Below are 26,673 nucleotides of genomic sequence, written 5' to 3' on the forward strand. Positions count from 1 at the left end.
CATTCATAAGAAGAAGAAGGCAAGATGAATTACATTTATTTTTCTTTTTGGAGACTCCTTTAGCAAAAGTTTATGGATATTTTCTTTACTATTTACCATAAAGGATTAATTAAAAAAAAAAGAGTTGTTACTAGGTAAAAGAAGAAACAATGTTGAATATGACACTTGTATTAGTTAGGACAGACGCAATTTATGCCATGGTAATACAAAACTTATAAATATTAGTGATTTAGCACATAAATTATTTTTGCCCATGCAATGTTAGTGTAACTTGGACTAATCTCTATGTCTGTTATCTTCCACATGGTAACTCAACTGCACAGGCTTCTTTTATTTTGTGGCTCTACCATCTCAGTATACAGTCTCAATTAAGGAGGAAAGACACTAGAAGTTGAGTACGTTTTCACTGCCTTAGCCCAGAGGTGATTCTTCAGATCACTGTCCACTGGTTAGAACTAGTTCTGTGTCCCTGCTTAAGCATAAAGTGGCTGGGAATTGTGATCTTCTCTGTGACCAGGAAGGAGAGGAGAACCAAACACTGGAAGTGCCTGTCATGGTATCAAATACTGTCAACATTTTTGCAATCATTTGGAAAGTACTGAGGATGCTCTTTGACCCAGTGATTCTACTTATGGAGAGTTGGAAAATTATTCTGAATAAACAATCTCTCCAAATGACAAAAAGTATCTCCTTTGATCTCTCATAACAACATGGACATTGATCTACCATAGTTCACATTGCATTATTTTATCATGCATTTCTGTGCTTGATCTTCATGCTAGTCTGTTAAGATCTTTAAGGCATGGCCAAGATCTTATTTATTTTTGAATCCCAAGCCACAGAAATGCATAAAGTTCACTAATAACGGAAGTTGTAGTATAAATGTCTACAGTGGGAATCATCTACAAGTACCAAAAACTCAGTCTGCACCTGCCATGCCTTAGCTATATAAGCTGGTAGATGAGTCTCTGAAACATCATGTGAGAAGACATTTTATACTGGGGTTTTATCTTCAACTGGGTTTGAAATATTAATAAAAGATATGGACTGAAAGGAAAGGTGATATTAGATGCCACCTCCTTCTAATTCATAGGCACTGACTGATTCAGTGAACCAACACTGATAGATATGTATCTGCAGATTCAGGTCCACCAGCAATGACGTCTAGAATTACTTTTTATCTTTGTCTGGTTTCTAGTGTATCCTTGATGAAATTGTATTGTTGTTCAAACAGGTATTAATGAATGGTATCTTTTATCTTTCCAACCACTCTCACCTTGGATTCTGATTTGCCTGTCAACTTACATACTCCATTTTGAACATACTCCCATCTTGGACTCATCAATCTGTGCCATCATTCTTGGTTCCCCATGGTTATGGTCTTGCATTCCAACAGCCTGGATCTCATACTAACCCAGTTGGGCTACTGGGAATCAGTGATGCCTCTTGTCTGATTCTAGGTTATTTTATTTGCAGACACCTGCTCTTTTGCTGTTTCCTAGACAGTAGTGGATATTTTCTTTCATATAAACATTGATCTAGAATCATCTGGTGAGTCTGCAAGAACTAAATAGGCTTTAGGTTGTAAAAGACCAAGTGAGAAATTTGGCATGCAGATCAGAACCTGATTAAAATTCATTTTACAACCCCATTGGTCTGTATGCTCCAGCCCCTTTTGGTCTAAATGTCCTCCTCTTCTGCACCAGTCTAGCACCAAGGTCCTAGCATGAGTCTAAAGGAACATACCTAAAATATAAGTATTATAATACCAAGTTGACAGATAATATGACAGGGAACAAAGATGATAATGCATACAACATATATAGAAATGATAATTGAGTATAGAGAGTAAGGCAAATTGTTTCCACTGGAGATGGTCCAGGTTCAGGCTTAAAAGGAAGGTAGGAGCTATGTCATATAACTCCTTTAATGCTAAGTTAATAGAATATGAATTTATTCTGTAGAGAAAAGTTCACTCTAGTGCAGTTTATAGAACCTGAGATGGTTATTAAACCAAAGCTGGGCCTTTTTTATTTATTTATTTATTTATTTATTTATTTACTTATTTTTCTTTATTAGATCCAAATGCTTTATTTTTATATGAAATTTATTATCAAATTGGTTTCCATACAACACCCTGTGCTCATCCCAACAGGTGCCCTCCTCAATGCAAAGCTGGGCCTTTTAATCTTATTATATTGCTCATTTCCTATATGGTTAGACAAATGGTGCTAATTATATGAACTTAATTTCTACCTCCTGCAAATTAAGCATACCCGTTTTGCTGATTTGTGAACATTAGAATCAATAACTAAAACAATTAGCACAGTGCTGGCAGGAGCACATATTTAAAATGGGCTAAATTATCAATGAAATTTGGGGAGAATGTATGTATAAGAGTGGTATTTTAGGAAGAATAACTTGACTGTTTACTGAATAGAATTGTAGCTGCAGCATGTTAAGAAGGCAAGAAGAATCAACAAATGTATCTATATAATAATAAGGAACAAAGTTCTGTACTAAGACAAGATCTATTGGTAGAAAAAGAAAGAACAAAACAATGCTCTGTATATATATCCCTCAAATATCAAGTAAGTAAGAAAATGTTGGGGCTGAGGAAACAGGTTTATAGTGAATATGAGATTTGACTTTAAAAGTACTGATATTTACATCAAAGTGGCAAGTCTACAAGTATATGTATGCCTGAGACATCACAAAATATTTGGATTTGGAAACGTTCTGCATATAAGTTGTATTGGGAACGATGACAGCGATTAAGATATGTTCCAAGCACAAAACAAACACTTTCTAAAGGTCAGGAGGAAAAAAAAGAACCCAATGAAAATATATTATATATATATATAATTTTATATATGTTTATATATTTATATATATATATTTATAATATATATTATATATTATATATATATTTATACATATATTTATATTAATTAATATATATATATATATATATAATCTACATATCTTGAAGATGGAAAGTTGCTTCCTTGGCAACTGAACTCTTCCTGGATGCATACTTGTGGTTTTCTCATGTTACCACCAGGTGGAGCTCACACTTCACTATATGTAATGAACTAAGTTCAAGATACTCTGGGCCATTTACTGACTGCTTGACTGAAGATAATTTGCATGATAATTTACATACAAAGGATTTGTAAAAAGATCTAAAAAAGGACTATAGGTCTCCCATATTTCCCTAGAACATGGGCCTGTTACCAGTCATTAACAGCTATTTTGGAGTAATTAATTGGAAGAAATTAGTAACTAATTTCTGTTCTCTGAGGTCACTTTTATTTAGATGTGGTTCTTGTCCACAAACTCTTACTTTCTCCAAATCACACATTCATATATGAACTATTATTGTAATGCTGAACAGCATGAATCTCAGGAAAAATAGAATTTAGATATTTTTACAGCAAAATTAAATCATCCTCTACAAGCATTATTTTTTTAAGTTTTTATTTAAATTCCAGTTAATACAGTGTACCATTAGTTTCAGGTGTACAATTTAGTGATTCAACACTTCCATACAACACCTGGTGCTTATCACAACAAGTGCACTCCTTAATCCCCATCACCTATTTAACCCATCCCCCAGCCACCTGCCCTCTGGTAACCATTAGTTTGTTCTCTATAGTTAAGAGTCTTTCTTAATTTGCCTCTCTCTGTCTCTTTTGTTCCCTTAGGTCATTTGTTTTGTTTCGTAAATTTCACATATGAGTGAAATCATATGATATTTCTCTTTCACTCACTGACTTATTTTGCTTAGCGTAATACTCTCTAGTTCCCATCATGTCCTTGCAATTGCAAGAGTTCATTCTTTTTTTATGGGTAATATTCTATTGTAGGTATATAACACTTCTTTATCCATTCATCACTTGATAGACATTATTGTGGATAATGCTACTATAAACATCAGATGCATGTATCCCTTCAAATTTGTATTTTTGTAGCCTTTGGGTAAATACCTACTAGCGCAATTGCTGGATAATAGGGTACTTCTATTTTTCACTTTGTGAGGAACCTCCATACTATTTCCCACAGTCGTTGCACCAATTTGCATTCCTACCAACAATACAGTTTTCCTCTTTCCCCACAGCTTAGCTAACATTTGCTGTTTCCTGTGTTGTTGGTTTTAGCCATTTTAGCCATTCTGACAGGTATGAGGCAATACTGCATTGTAGTTTTGATTTTTATTTCCCTAATGATGTGTGATGTTGAGTGCCTTTTCATGGGTCTGTTGGTCATCTGTATGTCTTCCTTGGAAAAATGTCCAATCATGTCTTCTGCCCATTTTTTTCACTGGAGTTTTTTGGTTTTCTTTTTAATTTATTTATTGTTTTTTTTTTTTTTTAGGGAATGTTGAGTTTTATAAGTTCTTTGTATATTTTAGATAACAACACTTTATCAGATATGTCATTTGCAAATATCTTCTCCCATTCCATGGGTTGCCTTCTAGTTTTGTTGATTTCTTCCTTTGTTGAACAGAAGTTTTTATTTTGATGAAGTCCTAATAGTTTATTTTTGCTTTTGTTTTCCTTGCTTCAAGAGACTTATCTAATAAGAAGTAGCTACATGGGGCACCTGGGTGGTTCAGTCGGTTGAGCATCTGACTTCGGCTCAGGTCATGATCTCGCAGTTCATGGGTTTGAGGCCTGCGTCAGGCTCTGTGCTGACAGCTTAGCTCAGAGCCTGGAGCCTGCTTTGGATTCTGTGTCTCCCCTCTCTCTGCCCCTCCCCACTCACACTCTCTCAAAAATAAATAAATGTTTAAAAAATAAAAAAAAGAAGTTGCTACAGCCAATTTCAAAGAAATTACTAACTGTGTTCTCTGGGTTTTAAAAAATGTTTATTTATTTATTTACTTGAGGGAGAGAAAGGGAGAGAGAGAGTGTGTGTGAGAGAGAGACACAAAGAGAGACACAGAGAAAGGGAGAGAGAGAATCCCCCCTGGCTCTGTGCACAGAGCCTGACATGGGGTTCAATTTGATGAACTGTGAGATCATGACCTGAGCCCAAATCAAAAGTCAGACCCTTAAGTGACTGAGCCACCCAGGTGTTCCTCTCCTCCAGGATTTTAATGGTTTCCTGTCTCACATTTAGGTCTTTTATTCATTCATATTTATTTTTGTATATGGTGTAAGACAGTGGTCCAGTTTCATTCTTTTGCAGTTTGCTGTTCAGTTTTCCCAACACCATGTTTTGAAGAGACAAAAACCTTACAATACCTAGGAATAAACCTTAACAAAGAGGGTAAAGACCTGTACTCTGAAAAGTATAAAACACTTATGAAAGAAATTGAAGAGAACATAAAGAAATGGAAAGACATTCTATGTTCATGGGTTGGGAGAACAAATATTGTTAAAATATCTACACTACCCAAAGCAATCTACACATTTAATGTAATCCTTATCAAAATACCAATAGCATTTTCACAGATCTAGAACAAACAATTTTAAAATTTGTATGGAACTACAAGAGACCCTGAAAAGCCAAAGTAATGTTGAAAAAGAAAAGCAAAGCTGGAGGCATCACAATTCCAGATTTCAAGTTATATTACAAACTGTAGTGATTGAAACAGTATGGTACTGGCACCAAAATAGACACTTAGATCAACAGAACAGAATGAAAAACAGAGAAATAAAGCCACGACTATATGGTTGATTAATTTTTGCCAAAGCAGGAAAAGAATATCCAATGTGAAAAAGAAAGATTCACTTTGTCTTTTATTACAGTCTTTATTTTAAAGTCTATGTTGTCAGTTATGAATATAGCTATACTAGCTTTCTTTTTCTTTCTATACCAGCTTTTATTTTCTTTTTTAGATTCTCTAGAAAAAAATATATATATATATAATGGAATAGTACTCAGCCACAAAAATTAATGAAATTTTGCCATTTGCAATGATGTGAATAGAGCTGAAACAATGATGTGAATGTTTGCTTGGAATTACAGCAAAACAAGTAAGTCAGAGATGGTTATACTTAAAAAAAATAGGATATTTGTTTTACTTTTCAAAAACTCTGAATGTCTTGCTTTATACTGTACACATCTGGAATCTATTATCTCCTTTTATATTGACTGTTGCATTATATACTTTTTTTAGTTTTGTAGTGTAATTTTATAAAAATTTTATTTATTTTCGATTGGTTTCCATACAACACCCAGTGCTCATTCCAACAAGTGCCCTCCTCAATGCCCATCACCCACTTTCCCCTCTCCCCCACCACCCCCATCAACCCTCAGTTTGTTTTCAGTATTTAAGAGTCTCTTATGGTTTCCCTCCCTCCCTCTCTGTAACTTTTTTTCTCCCCCTTAGGCTCCCCCATAGTCTCCTGTTAAGTTTCTCAAGATCCACATATGAGTGAACACATATGGTATCTTTCTTTCTCTGTCTGACCTATTTCACTTAGCATAATACAATCCAGTTCCATCCACCTTGCTGCAAATAGCCAGATTTCATTCTTTCTCATTGCCAAGTAGTATTCCATGGTGTATATAAATCACATCTTCTTTATCCATTCATCAGTCAATGGACATTTAGGCTCTTTTCATAATTTGGCTATTGTTGAAAGTGCTGCTATAAACATTGGGGTACACGTGCCCCTATGCATCAGCACTCCTGTATCCTTTGGGTAAATTCCTAGCAGTGCTATTGCTGGGTTATAGGGCAGTTCTATTTTAAATTTTTTGAGGAACCTCCACACTGTTTTCCAGAGCGACTGCACCAGTTTCCATTCCCATCAACAGTGCAAGAGGGTTCCCGTTTCTCCACATCCTCGCCAGCATCTATAGTCTCCTGATTTGTTCATTTTAGCCACCCTGACTGGCGTGAGGTGGTATCTGAGTGTGGTTTTGATTTGTATTTCCCTGATGATGAGTGATGTTGAGCATCTTTTCATGTGTCTGTTGGCCATCTGGATGTCTTCTTTGGAAAAGTGTCTATTCATGTCTTCAGCCCATTTCTTCACTGGATTATTGTTTTTTTTTTGGGTGTGGAGTTTGGTGAGTTCTTTATAGATTTTAGATACTAACCCTTATCCGATATGTCATTGGAAAATATATTTTCCCATTTTTCATCGGTTGTTTTGTTGATTGTTTCCTTTGCCGTGCAGCAGCTTTTTATCTTGATGAGGCCCCAATGGTTCATATTTGCTTTTAATTCCCTTGCCTTTGGAGATATGCTGAGTAAGAAATTTCTGTGGCTGAGGTCAAAGAAGCTTTTTCCTGCTTTCTCCTCTAGGATATTTATGGTTTCCTGTCTCACATTCAGGTCCTCATTCATTTTTAGTTTATTTTCGTGTTTGGTGCAAGAAAGTGGTCTACTTTCATTCTTCTTCATGTTGCTGTCCAGTTCTACCAGCACCATTTGTAATTGCACCAAGAACCATAGAATACCTAGGAATAAACCTAACCAAAGATGTGAAAGATCTGTATGCTGAAAACTATAGAAAGCTTATGAAGCAAATTGAAGAAGACACAAAGAAATGGAAAAACATTCCATGTTCATGGATTGGAAGAATAAATATTGTTAAAATATCAATATTACCCAAAGCAATCTACACATTCAGTGAAATCCCAATCAAAATTTCACCAGAATTCTTCTCAAAGCTAGAACAAACAATCCTAAAATTTGTATGGAACCAAAAAAGACCCCGAATCACCAAAGTAATATTGAAGAAGAAGACCAAAGTAGGAGGCATCACAATCCCAGACTTTAGCCTCTACTACAAAGCTATAATCATGAGGACAGTATGGTATTGGCACAAAAACAGACACGCAGACCAATAGGATAAAATAGAGACTCCAGAATTGGACCCACAGATGCATAGCCAACTAATCTTTGACAAAGCAGCAAAGAGTATCCAATGGAAAAAAAGTTAGTCTCTTCACTGTTGCACTGTATTTTTTAATTGAGGTACATGAAGAAAACCTGGCCTTGTACAGACATATATTTGATAAAAGGAAATGTTTTATTGACCTTTATAGATTTTCTTCATATATTTCAGCCAAAACAACATAGTTCAACACACTGAATGTAGAAGTAGATATGTGAATATTTTTTGATAACCACTGTCTTAGTCCTTTTGGGCTGTGATAACAAAATGCCATAGACTAGGTAATAAACGACAGAAATTAGTTTCTCACAGTTTTGAAAGCTGGGAAGTCCAAGACCAAGGCACTGGCAAATTTGGTGTCTAATCAGACACCACTTCCTGCTTTATAAACAGTTATCTTTTCCTTGAGTCTTCTAATGGCATAAGGGACAAGAGGTCTTTCTGGGGTCTTTTTTATAAAGGCACAAATTTCATTCATGAGGGCTTTTTCCTCATGAGTTGACAAACTCCCAGCGGCCCCACTTCCAAATATCACACATCAAAGATTAGGTTGAATATATAAATTTTGGGAGGACATAAACATTCAGCCTATGGCAATGATGAACACACTCAACAAGTGGTAGTTTTTTTTTTTTAAATAAGCTGCACTATATCATCTGAAACTATGCCAGTGAGTCTTTTACGTTGGAATGCATTGTTTCATTTTGTATGAGATGAAGGCATAGTTTCCTAATAGAACTTCCAACATAACTTTCTAAAATAATGAAAATGTTCTAATCTGTGCTATTCATATGGTAGCCACTAGCCACATGTGGTTACTGAACTTATTGACTATGGGTAGTGAGACTGAAGAGCTAAATATTTATTATATTTTACCCCAATTAAAATTAAAATTTAAATAGCCACATGTGACTGGCGGCTCCCATATTGGACAGCATAGCTTTGTAATGTCATGTATTTGGAAAATAATTGTTCCCTGAGTCATACAGATGTTCCAAATGTAGATATACTTTATTATGAAATACATTAAAAAATCTTTCATTAATTACCACGAATCTTATCAGAAAAGTCATTAAATGTTAAGAAAGCTGTCGGGGCACCTAGGTGGCTCAGTCGGTTGGACGTCCGACTTCGGGTCAGGTCATGATCTCGTGGTCCGTGAATTTGAGCCCAGCGTTGGGCTCCATGCTGACAGCTCAGAGCCTGGAGCCTGTTTCAGATTCTGTGTCTCCCTTTCTCTGACCCTCCCCCGTTCATGCTCTGTCTCTCTGTCTCAAAAATAAATAAACGTTAAAAAAAATATAAAAAAAAGAAAGCTGTCAAAAATTACTGTTTTTTCCTTGAAAGCTCACATTTTAGTTTTGGAAACTCATATTATTAGTTGTTTTGTTTGAAGTTACTTGCACTGTTTGTCATTTTGGAAAAAAAAACTGACAAATATCTAAACATCTGACTAACTTCAGTTTATCTACCACTCAGTTTAAAATGATACTCTATGAACAAAAAGGCAGCTAGTTTAGCTTGTAATTCAAATGATTACACAAGTGTTTTTCTACAAGTAAACCATCCCTTAAAATGCAATAGAAGTGTGCTTCATGTGGATTTCCAATATCTTCACACAAATTACTAAAAGGATGTGCATAGAAGGGCTAACATTTAAAAATTAGAATTTTTTTATTGTTTTACCAATGGAATTATAAAGTGAGTTTCAATTTTTTTTTCTTACAAAGCCACGATGGTGAAAAACACATTGCACTGCTACATTTTGACAACACAGTGTTAATTCATGCTAAGTCATCAGCAGCTTTACCATTGTTTCCCCCTATTATTACTAGTGTCAACAGTTAAAAATAATATCTTAACAATATTATGACATTATTTTGATCTCAGGATTCCCTAAAATATTGTCAAGGACCCCCAATAATCCATAGGAAACCTTCTTATAAATGTTAATCTATAGTACTGTAGGATATCTCTTTGTGAGGTAAAGGACAAATGATTGAACACATTAATGGTGCAATAGAAATCATATTAAGAATGAGATACAGCACTTGGTAGAGGACTTTAGATTTTGGAGATTTACACTTGGGAATACTGCTGTGACTTGTATGTTAGGTACCTTGGAATACTGAGAGTTTTAAGTGGGATTCATAGCAATAGAGGGCTTTGCAGAAGATCCAGACTGTGGTTCAAGTTACCCTGATGCATAGGCCATCACCTGACAAATTAAATGGTGCTAGATGTACTTATGGAAGATAGGATCTTTGTGTGGGTCCTTGGCACGTTCCATTAAGAGGGTCAGAGTGTAATCCCTTAGGGGTTTGGAGCATGGCTAGGTCTTTACACCATTTCATAAACAACTTCTAGACTATAAGAGAGAATGAACACTGACCTGAGGGTATTCTATCAGAACTGACTATAACACTAGGTATTATCATTTTTTTCCAAGTCATTAAGTGATGTAGACATATAGCAGACTAGGAGGGATTCAATTATACCTAAAACTTTATCTGTTGCCTGGTCATGTTGGGGTCTTCATGGCAGTAGATAAACAAGGATGAGAGTAATTGCTATGATTATGATAACAAACTAGAGTTGCAGCTCCATACGGTGGGAAACTAGGGAGAGCTGAGAATTTTCTCTGGATCCTTTGAGATTTCATGCCTAGTGATAACAAATAAATAAGCAATTAAAATACCCAATATACCTAGGATAGAGTAAAACTTTTGGCAAGCCATATAGGAAGCTGAGGGGCAGGCCAGCGTGAAGGAATATAGGCCAGAAGTATTTATGTATAGTTCTCTTGACACCTTGAAGTGCCAGAGTATCAGAATGGATTTCCTACAGGTCTTTAATAAATCTGACAAGGACCCAGAGTGTATCAGACACTCTACTCCATCAGTCCTTGGCCCACTTGAGTTTGTTTACAGCTGCAATGGAAAATTATGGAACACAAGTACTAGATTCATTTTCAGCTTGAGGACTTTCTTTAGCACTGGTGAAGATTGATCAGTTTAGTCACTGGGCAGTTTAGATATGCCACAGTTTTAATATCTCCAGTATTCTGTGAAAAGGATATAAATTGATGGATAGTATCACAATTTATCAGTGTGATATCCTGAAGTTCATTCTATATCGTTTCCTCCAATGAGTTTCTAGTGGAAATAAGCTTGTTTGCCCAGTTACCTGCTCATTAACACTTTTTTTCATTGCCTCCACCCCTTGTCCTATTTCTGGGTCTCTCACTTACACATCCTATGGTCATCTCCCAAATAAATTACTTGCAAGTAGGTCCTTGACACAATGTTTGCTTTTGTGAGAACTCAAAGCAACACAAGTGGTATCAGATAAATTAATGTTTGATAAATATATGTAATTTTAATGTTTGTTTTCTGCTTCCCGAATATTAAGCAATGACTAGAACTTTCTTTTTCCCACTGCACTTTATTTAAAACCATGAGGTCACTTTGTGGTTATTGCACTTTGCTGCTGCAAAGGCTTAACCTCAGTGGGAATATGGTCTAAGAATGAAGAATTACTGGTATGAGGTTAAACATACTTTACCTCACAGATTACTAGTGTGTAACTTCAGGATAGGCAGCCTATCTATTTCTACTAATCAGTGATTCAAAATGTAGTCAAAATTTTGTTTGCAGACATCTGTTTTCTCGTGCAATTATTACTCCTGGGGAATATTTTATTCCTAATTAACATCAGCTGTTGTGAAAGAACAAGTGACTCAGGCTACCTCAAGACCAGAGGGAAATATATGGAAATATATGACCCATGGACAGTAAAGAGGATGCTCCAATCTTCATGGAATGACAAGCTATTTCAATCTAAAAGCATCCTTTAGAATTACCTGTGTCTCATTCACTTTCTTTTTTAGAATATATGCTAATCATTTTGAGAAATTGACTTCCTCTGTTGCCTTATAATTTCTTTTCTATCACTCCAGCTTACTTATGACTTTGGCTTCTATGGTATTACCCAGCCTCAACTCTATATGACTTTCAGATCAAGATACCCAGAGCTGATAAGTGTCTGGGTCTCAACCCTCAATTTTCAGTTGAGGGTTTTCAATTCAGTTTTCAGTTCAATTCAATTCAGTTTTAAGTTTTCAATTCAATTTTCAGTTCAGTTTATGATTAACTACAATTGGGTTAGGTGTCCACCCAAGTCCATTTATTTGTGGCAGGAGGATGGTTGCACAGTACCTGGGTTTTCTCCTTTAGATCAGAAAAAGTTTTACATTCAGAATTTTATTCTTATGGTGGAAAATATTTTTATAACAGAGAACAAGGGTATGCTGGACTGGGAAACTATACTAAATTATGCCCTGTGCTGATTTCCTTATCTTGCTACATTTCTCAGGGTCCTTGGAGTGAAGGAAACATTAATAGACTTTAGTTTGACCTAATGACAGTTTTCAGCCTCCTTAGGGGCTGTAATAATTAATATATTCCTTTATATCAGATGTTTAACAATACTATCTATGAAAAATGGTGTTTGCTCATTATAGATCTATAAGGCATTGAGGACTGATAAAGATGCTCCCAAGTTAGCTTCATTCCTGAACTTTTAAATTCAATTATTTTTGGTTCTCATCATTTTGCTCCTGTCCCACCCCACAATACCAATAAGAAGGTGTCTATACAAAGTGTATAGGCTGCTAGATTCTATAAAACCAAGCTTTCTGGGAAATTAATAAATTGATTGTCAAAAATAAATTGATTGTCAAAAATTCCAATTGAATTAACACAAAGTTAATAGACTACTCCATATGGCAGAATTCCAGAAGGAACTCAGGACACTCAGATATGAACAAAATCAAAACATAGAGAAAGAGTGATAACTGGTGGATAATCATCTAAAAAATTCCTTTGGTCATACCTGTTTAATCATTTATAAACTGCTTAGTTTGTAGAATTGGCATCATGTGGGAAAAGATTTCAATGAAGGACATAAAATAATCTTTAAACCTGAAATACTTATGTCTTAGGTGATAGCAAAGAAACATTATAATAATGAAGACAATATTCAGAAGAATTCCATAATAAAATGGAAATGGTTTATGCACTAATATGCTAACAGGATAATTCAGAAAGGTACCTATCATATTCCCAGACAGGTAGACTTTGTTCCCCTAGGAACAAAGTTTGAAGCCACCTAAACAGCAGCCAGATTGTGGTGCCCTATAAGCTGCTCCTTATTTACCATAAAATAGATATTTAGTTTGTGGATAACAGTTCCAATGTGGAAGGACAGTATCCTCTATGAAAGGCCATCACAAAATGACTTACTGACAGAAAAAGTCTGATTGAAGAAAGTAAGAAAAAAATCAGCCAAAGGATGAATTGCACACTATTTTCTTTACAGTGATGGAAGAATTGGGCCATTGTAAGCACCCTTATGTTTGGATTTTTACAAACTCATGGGCAGTGGCCTGGCCAAATGGTCATTATGGGCACTGGAAAACTGGACCATTAAAAAGTTACCCACTTGGGTCATGTGGAGGAAAAAAAAAATGTTCAATGACATGTATTAAAGATGATACGGCATACTTTACTTAGAATCGTTGCAACAGGTATAGGGACCACTGCAATGGGATTCTACAGTAGGAGAGAGATAGAGATTTGTCTCAATTTCAAATATGGCATGGCAAGTGGGATTTTATAGCCAAGTAGCAGGATGGGAGTTAGTGAATGGAAAATTACTAAGAGGAAACATTGGGATAAGGGGAATTCTGGTTAAACCAACCTAATAGGATTCCTCGCTGAAAACAGGCTAGCGTTATCAGACATCACCCGGAGAGATGGTAGAGAATCAGAAATCCCATCAGATTTAAGAAGTGAGGGATTTGGGCTAAAATGATTTAGCAGTGATATTGTTAAAACTAGATTTTAGAAGAAAGTGGATAAATGAGCCTGCAAAGAATTTCAGAATCCTGTATACAGTTTGAATCTTTGTCATCTCACCTTTGTTCAAGGGAAGAAAAAACATTCTTTTTCCTTTGTATGGTGTAAGTCCATTTCTTATTTGTTCATCTTTTGTTTTTTAAGGACAAGCTGGATCATCTTTTGAGACTAGAGTGTAAAAAGTACATGCTGGCTATGATGCTGGCCATCAGTTTTTTAACTGGTGGTATTTCTATGAAAATAGAAGAAAAAACAAAGATTAGTAGTTGGAAGCTGGGTGAACTTTACGAGTGGCCCACACAGCAGCAGGTATGAAAGTAGCCCATATGTGCTGTGCTGTGGTGATTTCTCCAAAGTTCGTAACAAGTCACCCATTTAACTTACAAGGCTTCAGGAAAAAGGTCTGTTTTAGTTCTCAATGATTCCAAGTCAGAGAGAGAAAATGGGAAACATTCGTTTGGGGAATTGTAACCGATACTGGGAGAAATGAGAAGAATTCAGGATTTTGTCCAGTTACAAGTAGGTAACAAAACCTTAAATAAAATGAAAAAAACTAGAAATTAATACCAACAAAAGTGTGCTATAGTTTTCCACTGAAATGTAATTTTTTCCTCTATAGTCACTCCCATTTTTTCAATTAATTAATTAATTTTTAAATTTACATCCAAGTTACCATATAGTGCAACAATTATTTCAGGGGTAGATTTCTTTTTTTTTTTCAATATATGAAATTTATTGTCAATTTGGTTTCCATACAACACCCAGTGCTCATCCCAAAAGGTGCCCTCCTCAATACCCATCACCCACCCTCCCCTCCCTCCCACCCCCCATCAACCCTCAGTTTGTTCTCAGTTTTTAACAGTCTCTTATGCTTTGCTTCTCTCCCACTCTAACCTCTTTTTTTTTTCCTACCCCTCCCCCGTGGGTTTCTGTTAAGTTTCTCAGGATCCACATAAGAGTGAAAACATATGGTATCTGTCTTTCTCTGTATGGCTTATTTCACTTAGCATCACACTCTCCAGTTCCATCCACGTTGCTACAAAGGGCCATATTTCGTTCTTTCTCATTGCCATGTAGTACTCCATTGTGTATATAAACCACAATTTCTTTACCCATTCATCAGTTGATGGACATTTAGGCTCTTTCCATAATTTGGCTATTGTTGAGAGTGCTGCTATGAACATTGGGGTACAAGTGCCCCTATGCATCAGTACTCCTGTATCCCTTGGGTAAATTCCTAGCAGTGCTATTGCTGGGTCATAGGGTAGGTCTATTTTTAATTTTCTGAGGAACCTCCACACTGTTTTCCAGAGTGGCTGCACCAATTTGCATTCCCACCAACAGTGCAAGAGGGTTCCCGTTTCTCCACATCCTCGCCAGCATCTATAGTCTCCTTATTGGTTCATTTTGGCCACCCTGACTGGCATGAGGTGATATCTGAGTGTGGTTTTGATTTGTATTTCCCTGATAAGGAGCGACGTTGAGCATCTTTTCATGTGCCTGTTGGCCATCTGGATGTCTTCTTTAGAGAAGTGTCTATTCATGTTTTCTGCCCATTTCTTCACTGGGTTATTTGTTTTTCGGGTATGGAGTTTGGTGAGCTCTTTATAGATTTTAGATACTAGCCCTTTGTCCGATATGTCTTTTGCAAATATCTTTTCCCATTCAGTTGGTTGTCTTTTAGTTTTGTTGGTTGTTTCCTTTGCTGTGCAGAAGCATTTTATCTTCATAAGGTCCCAGTAATTCATTTTTGCTTTTAATTCCCTTGCCTTTGGGGATGTGTCGAGTAAGAGATTGCTAAGGCTGAGGTCAGAGAGGTCTTTTCCTGCTTTCTCCTCTAGGGTTTGGATGGTTTCCTGTCTCACATTTAGGTCCTTTATCCATTTTGAGTTTATTTTTGTGAATTGTGTGAGAAAGTGGTCTAGTTTCAACCTTCTGCATGTTGCTGTCCAGTTCTCTCAGCACCATTTGTTAAAGAGACTGTCTTTTTTCCATTGGATGCTCTTTCCTGCTTTGTCAAAGATGAGTTGGCCATACATTTGTGGGTCTAGTTCTGGGGTTTCTATTCTATTCCATTGGTCTATGTGTCTGTTTTTGTGCCAATACCATGCTGTCTTGATGATGACAGCTTTGTAGTAGAGGCTAAAGTCTGGGATTGTGATGCCTCCTGTTTTGGTCTTCTTCAAAATTCCTTTGGCTATTCGGGGCCTTTTGTGGTTCCATATGAATTTTAGGATTGCTTGTTCTAGTTTCGAGAAGAATGCTGGTGCAATTTTGATTGGGATTGCATTGAATGTGGAGATAGCTTTCGGTAGGATTGACATTTTGACAATATTTATTCTTCCAATCCATGAGCAGAGAATGTCTTTCCATTTCTTTATATCTTCTTCAATTTCCTTCATAAGCTTTCTATAGTTTTCAGCATACAAATCTTTTACATCTTTGGTTAGATTTATTTCTAGGTATTTTATGCTTCTTGGTGCAATTGTGAATGGGATCAGTTTCTTTATTTGTCTTTCTGTTGCTTCATTGTTAGTGTATAAGAATGCAACTGATTTCTGTACATTGATTTTGTATCCTGCAACTTTGCTGAATTCATGTATCAGTTCTAGCAGACTTTTGGTGGAGTCTATCGGATTTTCCATGTATAATATCATGTCATCTGCAAAAAGCGAAAGCTTGACTTCATCTTTGCCTATTTTGATGCCTTTGATTTCCTTTTGTTGTCTGATTGCTGATGTTAGTACTTCCAACACTATGTTAAACAACAGCGGTGAGAGTGGGCATCCCTGTCGTGTTCCTGATCTCAGGGAAAAAGCTCTCAGTTTTTCCCCATTGAGGATGATGTTAGCTGTGGGCTTTTCATAAATGGCTTTTATGATCTTTAAGTACGTTCCTTTTATCCCAACTTTCTCAAGGGTTTTTATTAAGAAAGCATGCTGAATTTTGTCAAAGGCCTTTTCTGCATCGATTGACAGGATCATATGGTTTTTCTCTTTTCTTTTATTAATATGATGTATCACGTTGATTGATTTGCGAATGTTGAACGAGCCCTGCATTCCTGGAATGAATCCCACTTGATCATGGTTAATAATTCTTTTTATATGCTGTTGAATTCGATTTGCTAGTATCTTGTTGAGAATTTTTGCATCTATATTCATCAGGGATATTGGCCTGTAGTTCTCTTTTTTTACTGGGTCTCTGTCTGGTTTAGGAATCAAAGTAATACTGGCTTCATAGAATGAGTCTGGAAGTTTTCCTTCCCTTTCTATTTCTTGGAATAGCTTGAGAAGGATAGGTATTATCTCTGCTTTAAACGTCTGGTAAACTCCCCTGGGAAGCCATCTGGTCCTGGACTCTTATTTGTTGGGAGATTTTTGATAACTGATTCAATTTCTTCACTGGTTATGGGTCTGATCAAGCTTTCTATTTCCTCCTGATTGAGTTTTGGAAGTGTGTGGGTGTTTAGGAATTTGTCCATTTCTTCCAGGTTGTCCAATTTGTTGGCATATAATTTTTCATAGTGTTCTCTGATAATTGTTTGTATCTCTGAGGGATTGGTTGTAATAATTCCATTTTCATTCATGATTTTATCTATTTGGGTCATCTCCCTTTTCTTTTTGAGAAGCCTGGCTAGAGGTTTGTCAATTTTGTTTATTTTTTCAAAAAACCAACTCTTGGTTTTGTTGATCTGCTCTACAGTTTTTTTAGATTCTATATTGTTTATTTCTGCTCTGATCTTTATTGTTTCTCTTCTTCTGCTGGGTTTAGGCTGCCTTTGCTGTTCTGCTTCTATTTCCTTTAGGTGTGCTGTTAGATTTTGTATTTGGGATTTTTCTTTTTTCTTGAGATAGGCCTGAATTCTGATGTATTTTCCTCTCAGGACTGCCTTCGCTGCGTCCCAAAGCGTTTGGATTGCTGTATTTTCATTTTCGTTTGTTTCCATATATTTTTAAATTTCTTCTCTAATTGCCTGGTTGACCCACTCATTCGTTAGTAGGGTGTTCTTTAACCTCCATGCTTTTGGAGGTTTTCCAGACTTTTTCCTGTAGTTGATTTCAAGTTTCATAGCATTGTGGTCTGAAAGTATGCATGGTATGATCTCAATTCTTGTATACTTATGAAGGGCTGTTTTGTGACCCAGTATGTGATCTATCTTGGAGAATGTTCCATGTGCCCTCGAGAAGAAAGTATATTCTGTTGCTTTGGGATGCAGAGTTCTAAATATATCTGTCAAGTCCATCTGATCCAATGTCTCATTCAGGGCCCTTGTTTCTTTTTTGACCGTGTGTCTAGATGATCTATCCATTTCTGTAAGTGGGGTGTTAAAGTCCCCTGCAATGACCACATTCTTATCAATAAGGTTGCTTATGTTTATGAGTAATTGTTTTATATATTTGGGGGCTCCCGTATTCGGCGCATAGACATTTATAATTGTTAGCTCTTCCTGGTGGATAGACCCTGTAATTATTATATAATGCCCCTCTTCATCTCTTGTTACAGCCTTTAATTTAAAGTCTAGTTTGTCTGATATAAGTATGGCTACTCCAGCTTTCTTCTGGCTTCCAGTAGCATGATAAATAGTTCTCCATCCCCTCACTCTGAATCTAAAGGTGTCCTCAGGTCTAAAATGAGTCTCTTGTAGACAGTAAATAGATGGGTCTTGTTTTTTTTATCCATTCTGATACCCTATGTCTTTTGGTTGGTGCATTTAGTCCATTTACATTCAGTGTTATTATATTAAGATACGGGTTTAGAGTCATTTTGATGTCTGTATGATTTATGCTTGTAGTGATGTCTCTGGTACTTTGTCTCACAGGATCCCCCTTAGGATCTCTTGTAGGGCTGGTTTAGTGGTGACAAATTCCTTCAGTTTTTGTTTGTTTGGGAAGACCTTTATCTCTCCTTCTATTCCAAATGACAGACTTGCTGGATAAAGGATTCTCAGCTGCATATTTTTTCTGTTCATCACATTAAAGATCTCGTGCCAATCCTTTCTGGCCCGCCAAGTTTCAAAAGAGAGATCAGTCATGAGTCTTATAGGTCTCCCTTTATATGTTAGGGCACGTTTATCCCTCACTGCTTTCAGAATTTTCTCTTTATCCTTGTATTTTGCCAGTTTCACTATGATATGCCGTGCAGATCGATTTCAAGTTACGTCTGAAGGGAGTTCTCTGTGCCTCTTGCATTTCAATGCCTTTTTCCTTCCCCAGTTCAGGGAAGTTCTCAGCTATTATTTCTTCAAGTACCCCTCAGCACCTTTCCCTCTCTCTTCCTCCTCTGGGATATCAATTATGCGTATATTATTTCTTTTTAGTGTATCACTTAGTTCTCTAATTTTCCCCTCATACTCCTGGATTTTTTTATCTCTCTTTTTCTCAGCTTCCTCTTTTTCCATAATTTTATCTTCTAGTTCACCTATTCTCTCCTCTGCCTCTTCAATCTGAGCCGTGGTCATTTCCATTTTATTTTGCATTTTCCATTTTATTTTATATCTCATTTAAAGCGTTTTTCAGCTCCTCCTGACTGTTCCTTAGTCCCTTGATCTCTGTAGCAAGAGATTCTCTGCTGTCCTTTATACTGTTTTCAAGCCCAGTGATTAATTTTATGACTATTATACTAAATTCACTTTCTTTTATATTCTTTAAATCCTTTTTGATCAGCTCATTAGCTGTTGTTATTTCCTGGAGATTCTTCTGAGGGGAATTCTTCCGTTTGGTCATTTTGGATAGTCCCTGGAGTCGTGCAGGCCTGCAGGGCACTTCCCCTGTGCTGTGGTGTATAACTGGAGTTGGTGGGCAGAGCTGCAGTCAGCCCTGATCTGCCCCCAGCCCACCACTGGGGCCACAGTCAGACTGGTGTGTGCCTTCTCTTCCCCTCTCCTAGGGGCAAGATTCACTGTGGGGTGGCGTGGCCCGTCTGGGCTACTTGCACACTGCCAGGCTTGTGGTGCTGGGGATCTGGCGTATTAGCTGGGGTGGGTAGGCAAGGTGCATGGGGGGCAGGAGGGGCAGGCTTAGCTCGCTTCTCCTTAGGTGATCCACTTCAGGAGGGGCCCTGTGGCCGTCCTGCTGCTGGAGGGGTGGCTCCACAGAAGCACATTGTTGGGTGTTTGCGAGGAGCAAGCAATTCCCTGGCAGGAACTGGTTCCCTTTGGGATTTTGGCTGGGGGATGGGCGAGGGAGATGGCGCTGGCAAGCGCATTTGTTCCCCGCCAAACTGAGCTCTGTCGTCCTGGGGCTCAGCAACTCTCCCTCCCTTTGTCCTCCAGTCTTCCCACTTTCTGAGCAGAGCTGTTAACTTATGACCTCCCAGATGTTAAGTCTCAGGGGTAGATTTCTTAATGCCCCTCACCTATTTACCCCATTTCCCCTCCCACAATCCTTCCAGCAACCCTGTTTGTTGTCTATATTTAAGAGTCCCTTATATTTTGTCCCTTCCTTGTTTTTATATTATTTTTGCTTCCTTTCCCTTATGTTCATCTGTTTTGTATCTTAAAGTCCTCATGAGTGAAGTCATATGATATTAGTCTTTCTCTGATTAATTTCGTTTAGCATAATACCCTCCAGTTCCATCCTCGTAGTTGCAAATGGCAAGATTTCATTCATTTTGATTGCTGAGTAATACTCCATCATATATGTATACCAATTTTCTTTATCCAATCATCCGTAAATGACCATTTGGGCTCTTTCTATACTTTGGCTATTATTGATAGTGCTGCTATAAACATTGGGAGACATGCGCCCCTTCAAAACAGCACATCTGTATCCTTTGGATAAATACCTTGTAGTGCAATTTCTGGGTCATTGGGTGGTTCTATTTTTTAATTTTTTAAGGGATATCCATACTGTTTTCAAGGGTGACTGTACCAGTTTGTATTCCCACAAGCAGTACAAAAAAGATCCTCTTTCTCTGCAACGTTGCCAACATCTGTTGATGCCTGAGTTATTAATGCTAGCCATTCTGACAGGTGTGAGGTGGTATCTCATTGTGGTTTTGATTTGTATTTCCCTGATGAGTGATGAGCATTTTTTCATGTGTCAGTGGGCCATGTAGATGTCTTCTTTGGAGAAGTGTCTATTCATGTCATCTGCCCATTTCTTCAATGGATTATTTGCTCTTTGATTTTGAGTTTGATAAGTTCTTTATATATTTTGGGTACTAAAACTCTTTATCTGACATGTCATTTGCAGACATCTTCTCCCATTGTGTTGGTTGCATTTTAGTTTTGCTGATTGCTTCCTTCACTGTGCATGAGCTTTTTATTTTTTTGAGGTCCCAATGGTTCGTTTTTGCTTTTGTTTCCCTTGCTTCTGGAGATGTGTTGAGTAAGAAGTTGCTTCAGCCAAGGTCAAAGTGGTTTTTGCCTGCTTTCTCCTTGAGGATTTTGATGGCTTCCTCTGTTACATTTAGGTCTTTCATCCATTTTGAGTTTTTTTTGTGTATGGTGTAAAAAGGGTCCAGGTTTATTTTTCTGCATGCCGCTGTCCAGTTTTTCCAGCACAATTTGCTGAAGAGACTGTCATTTTTTACTGGATATTCTTTCCTGCTTTCTCAAAATTAATTTCCCATATCTTTGTGGTCCATTCCTGGGTTCTCTAGTCTGTTACATTAATCTGTGTGTCTGTTTTTGTGCCAGTACCATACTGTCTTGATTATTATAGCTTTGTAATACAACTTGAAGTCTGTGATTGTGATGACTCCAGCTTTGTTTTGTTTTGTTTTGTTTTTTGTTTTTTTGTTTTTTGTTTTTTTTCAAGATTGCTTTGGCTATTCAGGGTCTTTTCTGGTTCCATACAAATTTTAGGATTGTTTGTTCTAGCTCTGTGAAGAATGCTAATGTCATTTTGATAGGGATTACATTGAATATGTAGATTGTTTTGGGTAGTATTGACATTTTAATAATATTTGTTTTTTCCAATTCAGAAGCATGGAATCTTTTTCCATTTTTTAGTGTCTTCTTCAATTTATTTCATAAGCTTTCTATAGTTTTTCATGTATGGATATTTCACCTCTTTGGTTAGATTTGTTCTTGGTATTTTATGGTTTTTGGTGGAAATGCAAATGGGACCAATTCCTTGATTTCTCTTTCTGCTACTTCATTATTGGTGTATAGAAATGCAACTTATTTCTGTGCATTGATTTTATATCCTGCGACTTTGCTGAATTCATGGATCAGTTCTAGCAGTTTTTTGGTGTACTCCTCTGGGTTTTCCATATAGAGTATCATGTCATCAGTAAAGAGTGAAAGTTTGACTTCCTCCTGGCCAATTTGGATGCATTTACTCCTTTATGTTGTCTGATTGCTGATGCTAAGACTTCCAACACTATGTTGAATAACAGTGGTGACAGTGGACATCCTGTCATGTTCCTGACCTTAGGGGGGAAGCTGTCAGTTTTTCCCCATTGAGGATGATATTAGCGGTGGGTCTTTCATATATGGCTTTTATGATCTTGAAGTATGATCCCTCCATCCCTACTTTCTTGAGGGTTTTTATCAAGAAAGCTTGCTTTATTTTGTCAAATGCTTTCTCTGCATCTATGGAGTCGATCCTGTGCTTCTTGTCCTTTCTTTTATTGATGTGATGTACCACATTGATTGTTTTGTGGATGTTGAACCAGCCCTGCATCCCAAGTATAAATCCCACTTGGTTATAGTAAATAATTCTTTTAATGTATTGTTGGATCCGGTTGGCTAGTATCTTGTTGAGGATTTTTGCAACCATGTTCATTGGGGAAATTGTTCTGTAGTTCTCCTTTTTAGTAGGATCTTTGTCTGGCTTTGGAATCAAGGTAATGCTGGCTTCATAGAAAGAGTTTGGAAGTCTTCCTTCCATTTATATTTTTTGGTACAGCTTCAAGATAATAGGTGTTAACTCTTCCTTAAATGTTTGGTAGAATTCCCTGGGGGCGCCTGGGTGGCACGGTCGGTTAAGCGTCTGACTTCAGCCAGGTCACGATCTCGCGGTCCGTGGGTTCGAGCCCCGCGTCGGGCTCTGGGCTGATGGCTCAGAGCCTGGAGCCTGTTTCCGATTCTGTGTCTCCCTCTCTCTGCCCCTCCCCCATTCATGCTCTGTCTCTCTCTGTCCCAGGAATAAATAAACGTTGAAAAAAAATTAAAAAAAAAAAAAAAAAAAAGAATTCCCTGGAAAGCCATATGACCCTGGACTCTTGTTTTTTGGAAGATTTTTGATTACTAATTTGATTTCTTTAATGGTTATGAGTGTGTTCAAACTTTCTATTTCTTCCTGTTTCATTAGTGGCAGTTTATATGTTTCTAGGAATTTGTCTATTTCTTCCAGATTGTCCATTTTATCGGCATATAATTGCTCATAATATTCTCTTATTATTGTTTGTATTTCTGTTGTGTTGGTTGTGATCTCTTCTTTCATTCTTGATTTTATTTATTTGGATATTTCCTTTTTGTTTTTGATCAAACTGGCTAGGAGGTTGATAGATTACAGACTTTTCCCCTTGCTGCTTTCATGATTCTTTCCTTGCCTGAGTATTTTGTGAATTTGAGTATGATATGCCTTGTTGATGGTCTGGTTTGTTGAATATAATGGGAGTTCTCTGTGCTTCCTGGATTTTGACGTCTGTGTCTTTCCCAGGTTAGGAAAAAATTCCACTATTATTTGCTCACCTAAACCTCCTACCCCTTTTTCTCTCTCTTTATCTTCTGGAACCTTTATGATTCTGATGTGTTTTTTTTTTCTTTTTCTTTTTTTTTTTCTTTTCAATGGGTCACTGAGTTCTCTAATTTTTATATCATGCCCTTTTGCCTTAATCTCTCTTTTTTTTCTGCATCATTATTCTCCATAAGTTTGTCCTCTATTTCACTGTTCACTGCTCTGCTTCAAAAATCCTTGCTGCCGTGGCATCCATTTGAGATTGCAGCTCGGTTATAGCATTTTATTTCATGCTGACTAGGTTTTACTTCTTTCATCTCTGCAGAAGGGGATTATAATCTATTTTCGACCCAAGCTAGTACTTTTATTATTGTGATTCTAAATTCTGTTTCAGACATCTTGTTGACTTTAAGTTATGTTTCAGACATCTGTGATGATTAAGTCCCTGGCTCTCATTTCTTTCTGTTCTTTCTCTTGGGGAGAATTCCTTACTTTTGTCATTTTGAAGGAAGAAAAGAAATTAACAAAGTAAATAAAAATTAAAAACAACACAAAAAAGTCAAATAAAGAATACTATATCCTAGGTGTATTTTGGTTTGGTTGTTGAAAGAAGTTTGATAGATTAGAGAAAAAAGGAAAATATAAGAAAAGGAAAAAAAGGAAAATGTTTGAAAATTTGAAAAAAAATGAATACAACAAAATAGAATAAAATGAAGTGATGAAAGTAAAATAGAATTTTAAAAATTTACAGAAAATAATATAGTTAAAGAATTTAAAGATAAATCTTTTTAATAAAAATGGAAAATAAAAATATTTTTTCTCTATATGTATTCAAGAATAAGTTAAGAAAAAGAAAAAAAAGTTGAATAGATGGACCAGCAAACAGAATGAAATATGATTGAAATTACGTCTGTTTTCCCCTACAAGTCAAACTATGAAGCACTTTATAGTTTATAAACTAAGCAGGCAGAGAGAATTGTGATTTTCCTCAAGAGCATGGTTGGCCCAGTTGGGCAGGGCTTAGTGTAATAGCTCAGTTCTTCACTACATGGTGCTGTTTAGCTTAGTGGGGTGGATTGTTGTGGCACGTGTAAGTGTGTATGTGCATGCACGGGAGCAGTGAAAATGGTGTTACCCAGCTACCCAGTCTCTAGTATCAGAACTCTGTGCTCTCCCCAACCAACAATCAAGTACCCCTCCTTTGTCTCTGGCTTCTGTCCACTCCCTGCTTCTACACTGTTAGTGACCATGTTGTCAGGCTGCCAGGAAGCACCTCCCTCCTGAGTTTTATCTCAGATGGGGCTGTATTTCCCAACCCCTCACTTCTAGAGGACTGTGGTTTTGACCTGTTCTGACACTCTGGGGGAAGGTCTCGCTGAGCAATGGCTGGGTGCTGGCCCACCCTCACAAACTTTCATGAGACTGTGTTGCTGCCAATGCCCAGAGACTGTGGCTAGGTGCCAGCCCACCCCCAAAAATGTTCATGCAATCATGTACATTCAGCAGCATTTCAGGATTATGGTAAATCACAATACACATCTGGTGTCAGGCTTCACCCTTAATGTCCTTTTTCCAACAATAGTAAACGTGGTTGTTCTCCGAGGTCCACTGTGACCTTTGCCTGTGGGGTGGCTGCACAGCCTCTACAAAATGTCCTGCCAGCAGGGGAACTGCCTCTTCCCATGTGGCCTGTGGATCCTTCAGACCTCACTTTCTGCTCCTGGGGAATCACCTTTCCCACCAGAGCACCACTAGGTATCAAGCTGAAAAGTTTTAGACTTTGCACTTCCCCTGTTTATAGAGTCTTAATGGAATTTAAACCCTCTCCTTTCTCCTTTCTCCCTTTTTTGTTCAGTCCTTTGCATCTGCTTCCACTCTTCCTCTTTCTCTCCAGCTGCTTTTGGGGGGAAGGTGTGGCTTTTCCCATACTCTCCCCCCATCTCCATCTTCTCTCCACAAGCAAAAGCAGCTCCCTGCCCTCTGAAGCTTCTCTCTCCCCCCATTCACCTCCCCATGCTGTGTACCTGCTGAGCTCTGTGGTTCAGGTTGTGAGGATTATTGGGTTAATCCTGAAATCAGTTTTCTAGGTGTGCAAGATGGTTTAGTGTTGATCTGGCTGAAATTCAGGGGTGAAAGACACACACACACACACACACACACAAAACACAACTTCCATGCTGTTCTGCCAACTTGGCTCTTCCTCTGTTACTGCCATTTATATCAAAGGTAATCAAGTACAACTAATGTGTTTGCAGAGACAGAGAGAGAGAGAGAGAACTAATTTGTTTGCAAAATGTCTCATTAAAGTTGACTGATTACTTACATAAGTAAGCAGCAAGAATAGTAATTGATCACATAGATCTCTTAAGTTTGCTTTGCTGGAACTTTTAAGAATCTCAGATTAAACTTTTCAAAGACCTTTGAAACTAGGAAGCCAAGCCAATAATTTCACATCAGATTTTTCTGGCAATACCTATAGTTTGGGTGAATTCCTCCCTTCTTGAAGTCCACAAAATATCTTCAGGTTCCTGAGCCTCTCATAAACTGACCTTCCCTTACCTTGTAAGGCCATCAGAAACCCTGTAAACAAGATACCAGTAGTTTTCCCAAGGTGAGCCTTTTAAGTGTTGTCTCCATAAAGTCAACCTTAGTTCCTTAAAGCTTTCTAGTCACGTGATTCCATGTACCATTCTCAAATATAGCATTCCAATCAAAGCCTTGGTACTATAATCAATACTTCCAATTGTATCCTGATACAAGAACAAATTCTTATTGAACTTATTCAAATGTCTATCTTGCCTTGAAAATAAAAATATTCACTGAGAGTTTCTGAATTCTGGAGGGAGCAAGTAATGAAAAAATATATTTATTTTCTTTGTTCACTAAGGGATACTTTACTAAATTTCTATGTTATAGAGACCTTTATAGAAAAGGAAAAAAAGATTTCCTTAAATATAGGAATGAAACATTAAAACAACAACAATGTTTCAAAGAATTGTAAAAATTTATAGTCATCTTCATCAATTTACTCAGTTCCATTCAGTTAACTTTTGTTCTGCATGATCTTGAGTTAGCAGTTTCATAAATACATCAACTTCTTCATTAGTTCTATAAAGTCTTAGTCTAGAGTCATGATCATGAAGCTTTTTTAAGTGATGCCATCATAGAGTATCCTCACTATAGCTAATTGTAAATGTTTTAAAGAGGAATCAGAGTAAAATAACTGTCTGTGAATGGTAAGAGACTTAAAGTGGCCAAGGTTAAAGA

Source organism: Lynx rufus, unplaced genomic scaffold, assembly GCF_022079265.1.
Source record: "Lynx rufus isolate CCGP_SWC_20201006 ecotype Redwood Valley unplaced genomic scaffold, mLynRuf1.p SCAF_21, whole genome shotgun sequence".
Taxonomy (NCBI): Eukaryota; Metazoa; Chordata; class Mammalia; order Carnivora; family Felidae; genus Lynx; species Lynx rufus.